Source organism: Accipiter gentilis, chromosome 6 (assembly GCF_929443795.1).
Source record: "Accipiter gentilis chromosome 6, bAccGen1.1, whole genome shotgun sequence".
In the NCBI taxonomy this organism is placed as follows: domain Eukaryota; kingdom Metazoa; phylum Chordata; class Aves; order Accipitriformes; family Accipitridae; genus Astur; species Astur gentilis.
In genome coordinates, this window is record NC_064885.1 from 44638619 (window position 1) to 44650701 (window position 12083).

Here is a 12083-nt window from a genome sequence, read left to right on the forward strand (position 1 = left end):
TGGTTGCAAAAAGTAAATATTAATGTGCTGAGAACATGGAAAAAATATGGTTTCTGGCTTGCCAAATCTTTGTCACTGAGCATATTTTTTCTTAGTGGTTGCCTTGCTGTAGTAAACAAAATTAAGGGCTAGGCCATTTTATTAGTAGCAATTCTGTGTTGATGTATAAGAAAATTAATTGTTGTCCTTCCTTTTCAAAACAGGAAGTTGCTGTTTTGCTGTAGTATGACATACAAAGCCATAAAAAAAGAAACAAACAAATTTTGGTTAGGAAAAACAAATATGTTTATTGATACTACAAAAAAAAGTAGTTCTGTGATCTAAAAGCGCAGTTCTTATATAGTTGTTTAGTTAGTGACAGAATTAGAAACAACAGTATGGCTTCCTTATTTGTGGATAAATTTACTGAACAGTGCAACTATCACATGGAAATAAGTCTTGAAGTTGTATTGCTCTCTACTGAAAAAGTAAGTTGGGTAACTGAAATTAATACTAGCAGGCATACATGAAATGCAGGAATCAAGCTTGAAATCCTTGTTCAAGCAGAATTTCCATCAAAATCTGATTTGGAACTAGGTGTCAGCAAGCATTTAGCAAGTTTTAGCAATGTCTCAAAAATAACATGTAATAAGAATTGCTGGAACTGCAGTGAGGATAATGGATTCTTATTGCCTTTCCCATACTGCGGCATTGTGCTATGGTTTGGTTTTGGCAGCAGATGACGCAGAGATTAAATATCTCTCTGGGCGCTGCCTGAAGTCGCAGCCATCAAATTGTTATGACTGGTTCTTTTAATACTCTTCCAAATACTAGAAAAGGTGTCAGATGCATTTGTATTAAAAATGAACATGGTTTGGAAAATTAATAGAAAATATATAGGTGAATCCCTCTCTAACTGAATTGCAAGATTTCCTTTTACTTCAACATTGTGGTCACAAACCTGTAAAGATAATATGCATTCATTTGAGAATGAGCCACCCTAATAAAATGAGATAGCTGGCAATTATTAATTGCCATATTACCCAATATCTCCAATTTCTCCCTGAATTAGTAAGTCTTACACTTGTCTATTCACCTCTCTTTTTTTCACCTTTTCTCCCTTCCTCTTTGGAGACAATGAAAATTTCAACTCACATATGCGTGGTTCCCCTGAGAATGGTTCTAAAATGCTTTTGGAGTTATTCTACCACTTGAATAACCCTATTCTGGGTCAACACAAATTTGGCCTGTATTTTTCATTTGTTTCCTTTTTCAGTTTTTATATAATATTTGAAAATGGGAAAAAAAAATCATCTCCTCTACTTAAGTAGTAGACAAGGTTTGATTATTGAAGACCAGGAGTGATGTAGATTTCCCTCCTTAGACAATAGTATTTGGTTGTACTGGCCGATACTTGCACTCTGCAGATAACTCACTTCAACAGCACACAGTAATGTACGTTATGACTAATTCAGCTTGTAAGCAGTTTTATTGTGGCCTCTCCAGTATCGGAGGCTTTGGCTTTTTTTTAGCATTAAGTCATACATAATTTTTAGATGATATAGTCATACAAAAATAAGATCAGTTGAAGGAAAAGGGAAAAGTTTATTTCTGAATTTCCTAGTCTTTCAGCATTAGCACCTCCAGTTTGCGTTATGATGACCATATAACAGCCATTCAGTTTCTTACTTTTTTCCCCTTAGTGAGGTGCTTGGAAGATTGCATATCTTACTATGAATTAGGCACTGTCTAGATCAAAGATCCTCCTTTTTTTTAAGTTTTACGACATATCTCCATCTAATTATCTTGGAGCTGATTTTTTTGTCTCCTCATCTGGTGCCACTAACAAAGGGCAGAGAGGGTAAGTGAGATCAATATTGTTCTCTGTTACAGAATTGCAGGTTGCACAATGCTATACAGTGGATCAAGCAAAATTCTGAAAGAAGGTCTGCAGCAGTCCTCCAGATCTCAAACACCTTGATGGGAAAGTTTGCCTGCAAGTCGCATGGCCCTTACCCGATAGTCCTTCCTATTTAGAGATGCTAACTGAATGCTGGTAAGTGTAAACCAATGCAAAACAAGATGAGCACAAAATGTGAACTATAAATGGAAGTTTTCTGAAGGAAGGGATGTCGGCTATGAGAAAATGTTACTGTCAGAGTGTGGGTGGCCCTTGTGCTGTTTCAGCTTGGAGGCTCGCCTTGCCAGCAATGACAGGGAGATGGTGGGCATGCTCCTCCTCTCTTCTACCTTGGCTGAGGGTGACTATGGCAAGCAGTTCCCTTCAGTGAAAGACGCACAGGGCGTAATTCTTCGTCTGATGGCTATATTGTGCTTCAGTGAAACAGAGTTTCTTCCTGGGTTTCTTCCTAGGGGCAACTGTCCAGTCATAGTCTGCTCCGGTTGAAAGATTATCATATCATCAAGGTCTTGATGAGTACACATAGGTCAGAACAAACTGGAGGAGACAAAGATGATGGTGGAAGTATGATGCTGAAATACAGAACAACAGTGCAGTGGAACTGTATTTTTATTCTATGTAGACCAATATCACGGTTAACCTGTGTAAATATTTCGGTATTTACTCATGTGGTAAAAGACTTCTATAATAGTAAGTAAATATATAGTATGACAGATTTAGCATGTGGGAAAGTTCATGGTGAGTTCTGTAAGAATATGAAGGTTAAGCAATATCAATGTACGTGCAAGTAAGCAGAAAGGGGGTTCAGATTTTTTTAAAGTTAAAATGTGCATGCAGGCATGCTGTTCAAATTAGCATGACAGTATACACATAATAATTTATCTGAAATGACTCTTTTCAAGAATGCTGACATATTCAAATATCTTAGTCTACAGCTTGACACCTAAGAAAATACCCACTTTTCTTCCAGTGTACTTTACAGAACCAGGCCTTCAACACTATCATACACCCAGTTGTTAAAAGAAATATGCCATGTCTTCTGTATCATGTACTGTCTGTTTCTATAGTGTTCCTTCTATGAATGGTATGCAGAGACATTTCAGCTGCTGTTGAAATGTTAATTAACAGGTGGATTTTAGGGGAATTTCCTGGAAGTTCTACAAGGCTTATAAATAATATCTCCCAATTTTTTTCAGGTAATACAACTGAAACCTAAATTGCAAATGATTCACTCAAAGCTGCAGACCAAGTCAGCACCCAAAGTAAAATTAAAATTTAGGACTTCTTGATCTCCTGCCTTCTACTGTGAACACTAAACAGCTCGTTGTGTAAACCATCTTGAGCATATATGTGCCTTGTATAATATATGTTGCACTAGTCTGTTGTTTCTGCATCTGTATTTTTGCAGATGCATTGACACTACATTGGATATGGGAGGAAAAGTGATTTTTGAGTGTTAAATTACTAAAGGATTTTTGAGCTAGACTTCTTGGAGTGTTCTCAGACAAGAAGGGAAACAAGGTTCTGCTCATAACAGAGGTGATGCAGAGCAGAAACTTGGAAAGTGGGAGATAAAGTTGTGCAAGAAGGGAGATGCTTTCAGTTCCCTCCCACATTTTCTGTTTATATCTTTCTCTATCGCATTTGCTTTCTTATTCCTGCTTCCCCCTTTGCATGTGCGGCAGCAGGATGAAATTTGCTAGGTTCACGGTGTAAGATTCCCCACGGAGTCAGTGCTGCTGACTTGCATGGAGCTGCAGTGGCTTCCCAGAGCTGGTGGTCTAGTGCTTGGTCATCAAAGTTCTCAAGCACAGCACTTTGAGGACTGCAAGCCAAAGTCTTCTGTCTTCCTAGCAGATTGCTAGATATTTTACATAAGAATGTGCATTTAGGTCACATCAGCATAACTGAAAACAGTAGTTAGATCTGGGATTTTGCTTTTGCCAGTATTCACAAAGACAAGCTATGGGACGTGAAATAAAGTCAGTAATAGGAACCTGACAGGGACTTGCGTTATGTATAAAGAAACCCCAAGTGACAAGCTTGTATGACTTTACCCTGTAGAATGTGTAACGTGTATTACTTCCTTCCATGACTCATATACAGTTGCACGTAGATAGGAACCCTGTAACCCTGTTTTCGCTTCGTAAATCATTAGACTTAATACCTTTCAGCCTCGTCTTGCTGAAATACTAAAATGAAAAGCCACACCCGCACAGTCCCCACGGGCCCTCATTCCAGCCTGGACAAATTCCTCTCTGCAGTATTTACTGGCACTAGCCCACCCAACTGTAAAAGAAAAAGCTTTATGACAGAGTGTTGATGGTAGGATCATGACTGCAGGACAATTCTTCTTCCTTTATTTTGAAGTTATATTTATAGGAAATAACGTGGTAAATTAAGCCATTCGGGGATCTACAAATACAGAGCAGAAAAGGCTGGGTAACATATAGCATAGTAACGTTCTGGTCTGTAAGGAATCTATCTAGATAGTATGCTAATTCAAATAAAACCAAAAAGTTTTAATGATTAAAGCGCTCAGAATATGATACCACATCTGGGTGGGTTCAGGGGGCAGAGATGGGCATTCTACAGTTTTTTCCCAGATGACACAGAACCTGAATTACAGGCTCACATCACAGCTCTGATAATAAGTAAACTTGAAAGCACTTCTCCGCAGTTTCCTCCATGCTGTGTTGCAAAGTAAAAGTATCAGAACAGCTTGGAAGGCACAGAAGTTAGAGTTTTATGAGCTTATTTTCACAGGTTATAAAACAAGAAGAAAAGAGTAATTCAGCAATGTTTTTCTTCATAAATTTTGTGAGTATTAGTTTTTTAAAAATTTACAATAGTGCATTGTATAGGTGCTTAGAAGAAAACAACAGAAGCAAAGAAATTTGATGTCAAGTTTGCTTCCAAATTCAGTAAATATTATGCAAGAAGAACCTTGTTCTTAATTGCACTGGTATCTATCTATCTGGAACAATTGCACTATCAAGTGGAAGTAATACAGAAATTGTGTGCAGTCTGACTCTGTAAAAATTAACTTCTGGTAAAACAGAGGACCTGAGAAGTACCCGGTGGGTATCCATGAAAATTATTGGATTTGCATATCGGTTGCTTCGATTTCCTATATTTACATTTTCCACCACAATTTTTTTAACCATATGCCAACTACCCACCAAAGATTTGATTACCCACCCTAAAAAAGGCCCAAGAAAGGAAATGTCATAAAAACATCATGGCTGCATATTCTTATTTTATTCTTCTCAGTGGCTTCCTGAAGCTTAAAAGGACTACCAAAACCCAGACTTCTCTATGTAGAATCATCTCTGCATAAATGCGATCCTTGTCTTGAATTTGCATGAGCTTTTGAAGACTGAATTTCAGTCCTTAAAATGCCATGATAGTCTAAGCTAAGTAACAACAGTCCTTATTCAAGCAAAGCCACCCTTCAAACAAGGTATATTCTTTGTGCTTGAAGGATTCCTGTTGCAATAAGCCACAATCTGAATCATTATCACTGGAAAAAATGTGCAGAGCTGCCACTCAGAGATACTGAGGCTGAAGCAATGGCCCTTAAGAAATTCAACAAGAACAAATGCAAAATCCTGTACCTGGAAGGGAAGAAGCCCACCGGCGGTGCAGGCTGGGGACCAACTGCGTGGGGAGAAGCTCCGCTGGAAAGGCCCTGGAGTCTGGTGGACAGCAAGCTGGATGCGAGCCCCCTGCCTGCCCTGGCAGCAAGGGTGCCAGCAGCATCCTGGGCTAGGTTAGCAGCAGCACAGCAGTTGGTCAAGGGAAGTGATTATCCCTCTCTGCTCAGCATTCCTTTTGGCCTCCCCCAGTACAGAAAAGACACCCATAAACTGGAGTGAGTTCAGCAGAAGGCCACCAAGATGGTCATGGGGCTGGAGCACTCGCACTGTGGGGAGAGGCTGAGGGACCTGGAGAAGAGAAAGTTTCAAGGGGACCTAATGACAGCCCTCCAGGACAGACAAGGAGGTTATTGAGAAGATGGCACCAGGTTCTTCAGTGTTGTGTGGTAGGAAGGTGGGACACAACAGGCATAGGCTGAAACAACATCGATTCAGACTGGGTATGAGGGGAAACTTTCAGCTTAGGACAGTCAGAGCAGTAGAGCAGGTGGCCCGTTTGCAGTCACCGCCTGTCCACGTTCTCAAGACCAACCTGGATGAAGACCCGCGTGCCCCCTTCTGACCCCGTAGCTGGCCCTACTTTGAGTAGCAGGTTAGACTAGACACCTCCCAAAGTCCCTTCCAACTGGGGTTATCCTGTGATCCTAGAACAGAGATATCTCTCTCTCTCTCAGGGGAGGTTTGTGCTACGTTCTCCTCACTCTTGTCTGCAGACAGCGATAGCCTTTTGTCAGCACGCCTCAACCCAGGGCCTTACTTTGTGCCACTGCAGTCAGCCAGGTTTTTTCCGTTTCCTATGTCCCTAGGTACAAATCAGAAAAATAATGCCAGGCATTTCTTTGTCTCTAGTGGCTGTGGTGGTGGCAGGAGCAACGGTGGTGGTGGTAATGTCACGCAGAACAAACTGGAGTCTGTGGCTCCTCATAGGTCTGTGAGCCAGAGAAATGCCTTGTATCATGGCTGTGTTGGCTACATGTTCCTCCAAGGGTCAAGAACTGCAAAAATCTGTCATAGCAATGTCACTGCAGGCCTTAACACTTGGTTGGACTCACGGTTCTTCAGGAGGACAGTGAGGGAAGGGAGGGGTAGACCTGTGGAAGGAACTACATGGTGAAAGAGCACACATCGTGGGCTTTTTTCTGCAGCTGCTGAAGTCCTCTTTTTAGTCGTAACAGAGTTTCCTGGAAAAAAAGTGTGAAAAGTGAAGAAGATTTAATGCCTAGTTCTTCGATGCCCTAGTCTGTTGAAACATAGTGAATGGCAATAAGAAGTGGTTTTGGCATTCCTGTGTGGTGGATTACGAATGGCACCAGGAATAAGGAAATGTGTTCTAATCCTTGTATGGATGCTAATTCATTCAATGATATCAAGCAAATTTCTTCATCTCATTACATCACAGTTACTCCATTTTCGAAATAAGGTTGATGAATATCCAACGTTGTTAATTGTCTTGAGATCTGCTGTTATAAAATAACAACAGCGTAGGCAGATTCAGGATGACAAATGACCCACCTGTAGTTTCATGATCCTGGCCTATGGCAAAAGCTGTATGTTGTCATGATAGTTTATTCAATAGTCTGTAGCAGTTGCCAAGTAAGCACTGTAGATTATGAAATAACTAATACCCAGAATTAAAAACTGTGGAAAGATTTATCAAGTTCACCACAAGACCTCTCTAAAGACTTCCTCAATTTCTTGTTTGGAGAGCATCTTAAAGTCATCACTATTTTTATGTTGCTAATTCCCAGAGCCCTATTCAAGTTTTATGCATCGAAAAGAATAATTGTGTTATCCAAGTAAGTCTTCAGAAACTGACTTCTTCATTTGTCTGTTACTCAATATGTATGGTCATTTTGTGCATGTTAGGATCTGGCCATAAATACAAAAAACTGATTATCATGTATTCATCACTGTCTTATCTAGGTACTATCTAGCTTAGCTTTTCACTAGCACTTACAAAACACAATTCCCTAAAAGCTTTTTCTCATGACATGAGAATGTTCATGAATAAGGCTTATTCATAGGAGCAAGATTTACAGGGCTGGGTCCAAAGGTAGCAAGTAAATTGAATTTCTGTAACTTTTGAAAAAAAGAAGTAGGAAACTATCTCTAAGCATGGAGAATAGGTCCTGAACATATAATCAGTGGCAGTCTCTATGAAGGCAATCCTTCGGCAATGAAACATGACCCAAATGGGTGTCAGAGGCATGTCTGCTATTCACCAACATTAATTTCACCTCTCACACGTGGCGTGCTTAAGGAGAGTCCAATGTTTTTGTATTAAATTGGAGGAGAATGGATGCATTCCTTGTTCTAGGATCAAGACCATCCAAGCCTTTAAGACATTGTCCAGTGGCTTTGCATTCCAATAAACATGACAACTCAGTCCTGACAGTGCCGATGTTACAGCCCCTCTTGCCTGTTGCCTACTCTTGCCTCCGACAGACACATGCATATGTTGGCCTTACAGTGTGCTTGCAGCAGAAAAATTTCTCCGTTAGCTATTACAGTGTGGCTGTCCATACAGGTACACACAGCAGAGTCCGCTGCTGGGGACAAGCTCCACGCCAACATCAGCTTGCCAGTTTGCTGCCCGTCAGAGCTGGGTACACCCTGGCCAGACTCAGAGCTAGGTGCAGGGCTGTTTCTACTCTAGGCAGATTATATTGCAGCAAGCTTGCTTACAGAGAGAAAAGGTGTGCTAGATGGAGTCTGATCCTTTGGATATTGCCAAAGTGAATAAAATTGAAAGGTATGCTTTACCCTTACCAATTCTGAGCAATTCCTATCCTTAATGTAAACCTCTGTATGATACAACACTTGTTTCCTTAACCCCGGACATGTCTTTATAACCATAACTTTGTTTTGCACACATATGTATGCCTCTAAAATTGTCTAGTTCTGTCTAAGAAACATATGAAACCCATCAGAATTATATTCATTTTGGGGACATGTAGTTATACCTTGGACCAGACCAAACTTATAAGCCTTAGGGATATATAGTGTAGCTTTCATCCAAGGCCTGATTTTATTTTCAGTTCCGTTGATGGCTAAAATTTCTTCAGAAAGGGGATTGTGTATTTATAAGGATAACAGTAATATTCAGAATGACATCAGTAAGGGTTATAAAAATAATCAAAAGAGTTTAGTTAAGGAATTAATACATTACCACACAGAATAACAAATGAGAAGTGGGAAAATATGATTCCTCTGTGGAGATTTTGCATAGCTGCCTGCCACTATTCTGCTTTCCTCTCCCTTGCTGATCATCAGGGCTGGATACGAGATCGAATACATCACTTTAAAGTGGCCCACCAGATGGGAAAACACCATGCAAATGTGGTCACTAAGATCTTGCAATCCCTCATAAATATGGTATGGTTTTACTAAGGAGCATGAATGACTACGGTAAAACTATAGTAAAGACCAGGGACTTAAGTTTTTTTGGAGGTATATACTGTGAGCTCGGCTGTTTCATGCTATGGAAAAAACAATGTGCTTGTTCTCCACTGCATTCTTACCTTGAGATTGCTTGTGTGTGTTTGTTCCTTCCAGTTTGTTCTTCCAAGTGGTGCAGACAAGCCCTCATTCCCATCCTCCTGGAGCAGGAACAATGCGTCGTCACGTCTTGTGGTGACTTTGTAATGTGGAGAAACTGGCATGGGGATGAGCTCACACTTGTTCTGTTTTCTGACCTGAAGGAATGTAAACCTATTGACCTCATATATATGCAGACATTGGCAGGTGCTCTTATTCACACCACTTTGTAATTCAACAGTATACTTAGCTCTTACACTGCATCATGCAATGCAGAAATTAACAGCAAGTGGTCTTACGAGATGCCACCATTGCATCAAGAATAAAAGCAAGCTCCTCAGGTGGGCTAACTCTGACATGAGAGGTGGCCCAAAGGTGGATCAGAGTCCCTCATTCCCTGGGCAGGCCCATGAGAAGGGACCAAGAAAAGAAAACTTGCCTACCATGTTAGTTACTGCAGAGGACAACTCAGAAGAAAAAGTGTTATGGGCAAGGGAGTCTCTAGTGACTACCACCTGAATCCAGGTGAGCTGTGGGAAAATCCTCTTGAACGTCCAAGATGCCAGTTACCTGCCTCCATAGCTGCCTCTGTGCAGCCATGGGAGCCCCTGTGGAAGGTGCCCTATGAATTTCCTTTGGAATGCATTCATTCCTGGTGTGAATTCCACATGGAAGGCTGCAGTCAGCAGCCTCACGAGTGTGCAAACTGCATGTGCTGTCTTACCTGAAACCAGCCTTCTCCATGCTCTACTGCAGCTCAGGTTGGCCCCAGAGGCAAATTTGTGGCATCCTAGTTGAACAGGGGTTGCTCCTGAAGAAGATGACATAGCCCTTTGTTCTGTTTGGGCAGGGAGTAGTTTTCTGAAGAGGATCCATCTCTGAGAAACACATGGAAGGAACAAGCTGTCCATACAAAATAATTGCTATCACTGTCTAGGACAGTGAGAAGTCAGTATTAACCTCTAATCATATATCCTCATTTTCTCCTATAAAACTGGGTGCTCAGGCAGCATAAACTGGACTTGAAAGGTAGAATTTACTTGACTGTAGCTTGTCTAACTCTAGCTGTCTACAGCATAGGTAGTTGAGAGAAGGGTGCTGAGGTTCCTGTTGTGCTCAAAGGATACCTTCAACAGCATTTAGGGTAGGGGCATTTAGGTGTAGACTCCTTGGTAGCAATCACTTATACTATGTAAGAGTATTATGATCCCTGACTAATCCTATTAATTAATATAATTAATTATATTAATTCTAATGTGCAGAGAGAGCTTCCACCAAGAATGTGCCAGAGCGAGCTCCCTGCTACTGGTGCACAGGGGATGTTCCAGGATTGGGTAAAGCAGGGGAGGCACACAGGAAAGTCAGTTTTGTTGCACCACCTTCTGCATGAGTGAACAGTGGTGAAATGCCATTTGTCTGAGCTGACCTTGCAGAAGGGCTGTGTGCTCCCAGCTGGGGTTGAGCTTGGGTGGAACAGTCTGCCTCAGTATGGGTTGTTACAGCTTGATGATCCTTTTCCAGTTGAAACAATATCTTATTCTGGATTTTCTTTATATCAGTTTCCTTCCTCCGGTGAGGCTGGGTAAAAAGCTCTACAAGCAAATAAATAAATAGAATTATAATATGTACACATTGTGCTTATAAATTATTTATTAGTATTACTTCAGCTACAATAAATAGAATAATCTCTTACAGAAAAATAAAATACATAAAATTGTATGGTATAACTACAGGGAATGAAAAGCTGTTTCTGTTCCAGCAACAGAGTTTCTCTATTTCCATAAGAATCCACTTACTAACCCAGTTGGGTCCTTGCTGACTAGAGAAGTCTAGGGAGTGGAGAGGAGCAGAGATAATTAAATGTTTAAGGAGAAGCTCAGATGAGGATAATTTAGAAAGCAAGCAGCATAATAAAAGACCTGTTCATTACGACTACAGGTTATTATCTCATCCCAAACCAATCTCTCAACCCAAACAATTTTATTTTCAAATGCCTTTGAAACAATGAGAAAACATTATAAGGTACATCCATTTGCATGCTATGGATTCATGAAAGATACTTCTGTATCTTTACAGGATATGTTTGTGCTACGCTATAAATTGTCTAGCTTTACTTTGATTTCGGAAGCTGTAACAAGATGGCTCATAGTTCAAATCTGTATTAGGCTGTAGTAGTGAGCAAAAACATACAACTGTTCCTGCGTTTGATATTTTAAGCACTTTTTAGTGATGTTGAATATCCAGACAAACCAACATTAAAGCTACTGTGAAAAATCATCAATGATAATACGGCCAGAGACAATTATAAACATGTAAAATAAACAAAACTGGCATTTTCTAAATATGCCCCTGAGGTCCGATCATTTGCTCTGCATCACATGCATTTCAAAGGATTCATAGATGTGCTATGAAGAGTAAATTCATATATATAGCAAAGTTAAAAAATAGGTCGTAGTTACATGCAAAAATAACACTTCTCCTTTAAGAATGAATAGCTAAGAGTCATTATACCATGTCGTATGTCCCCATGAGCCGAGTTACTGACTTCAGTGAGGATAGCTGTGGGAGCAGAGGGATGTGAAATCGGGTCCAATTTTTGTTTGCTTACTCTAGCATAGATCCTCCTTAGAAAAGCAAGAAAAAGGCTCTTTATTCCTGCAAAACTTGTGGCATTATCCTCTGTAACCTCCATGAGGGTGGGGAGTTAGTACCAGAACCTTTGCAGAGCTGCTCCCAGGAGTCAGTGCAAACCCGGGCACTCCTTAACGCAGCACTGAGTGGTGCTGACCCCCCCAAAATGCAAAGGGTCATTACTGCGGGAATAAACCCTCTTTCTTAGAAAGAGAGTTGTAGAATTTAGGGGGGAAATTAAAAGGTTTGGTCATGTTCCCATTGAAGCTGCTTGAAATGCCTAAGACTGAATTATCTAGGGAGTATGACAAAAGTCTGACAAAACATGGCAGTTTTAATTAATAGCCTCTGTTCAG

The 12083-nt window shown here is 40.6% G+C and overlaps 1 long non-coding RNA gene across 1 annotated transcript in view; it reads right to left on the bottom strand.

Moving 5' to 3' along the window:
- Window positions 1-299: 299 nt before the first annotated feature.
- LOC126039361 (uncharacterized) overlaps window positions 300-12083 on the bottom strand; it is a 99451-nt gene continuing 87667 nt past the window's right edge. Inside the window, exons 10-14 of the long non-coding RNA XR_007506302.1 lie at window positions 10523-10688; window positions 9821-9974; window positions 9081-9254; window positions 5518-6740; window positions 300-2437 (exon numbers count right to left, since the gene is read on the bottom strand). This is a non-coding gene — a long non-coding RNA (uncharacterized LOC126039361). The remainder of the gene's footprint in view (window positions 2438-5517; window positions 6741-9080; window positions 9255-9820; window positions 9975-10522; window positions 10689-12083) is intronic.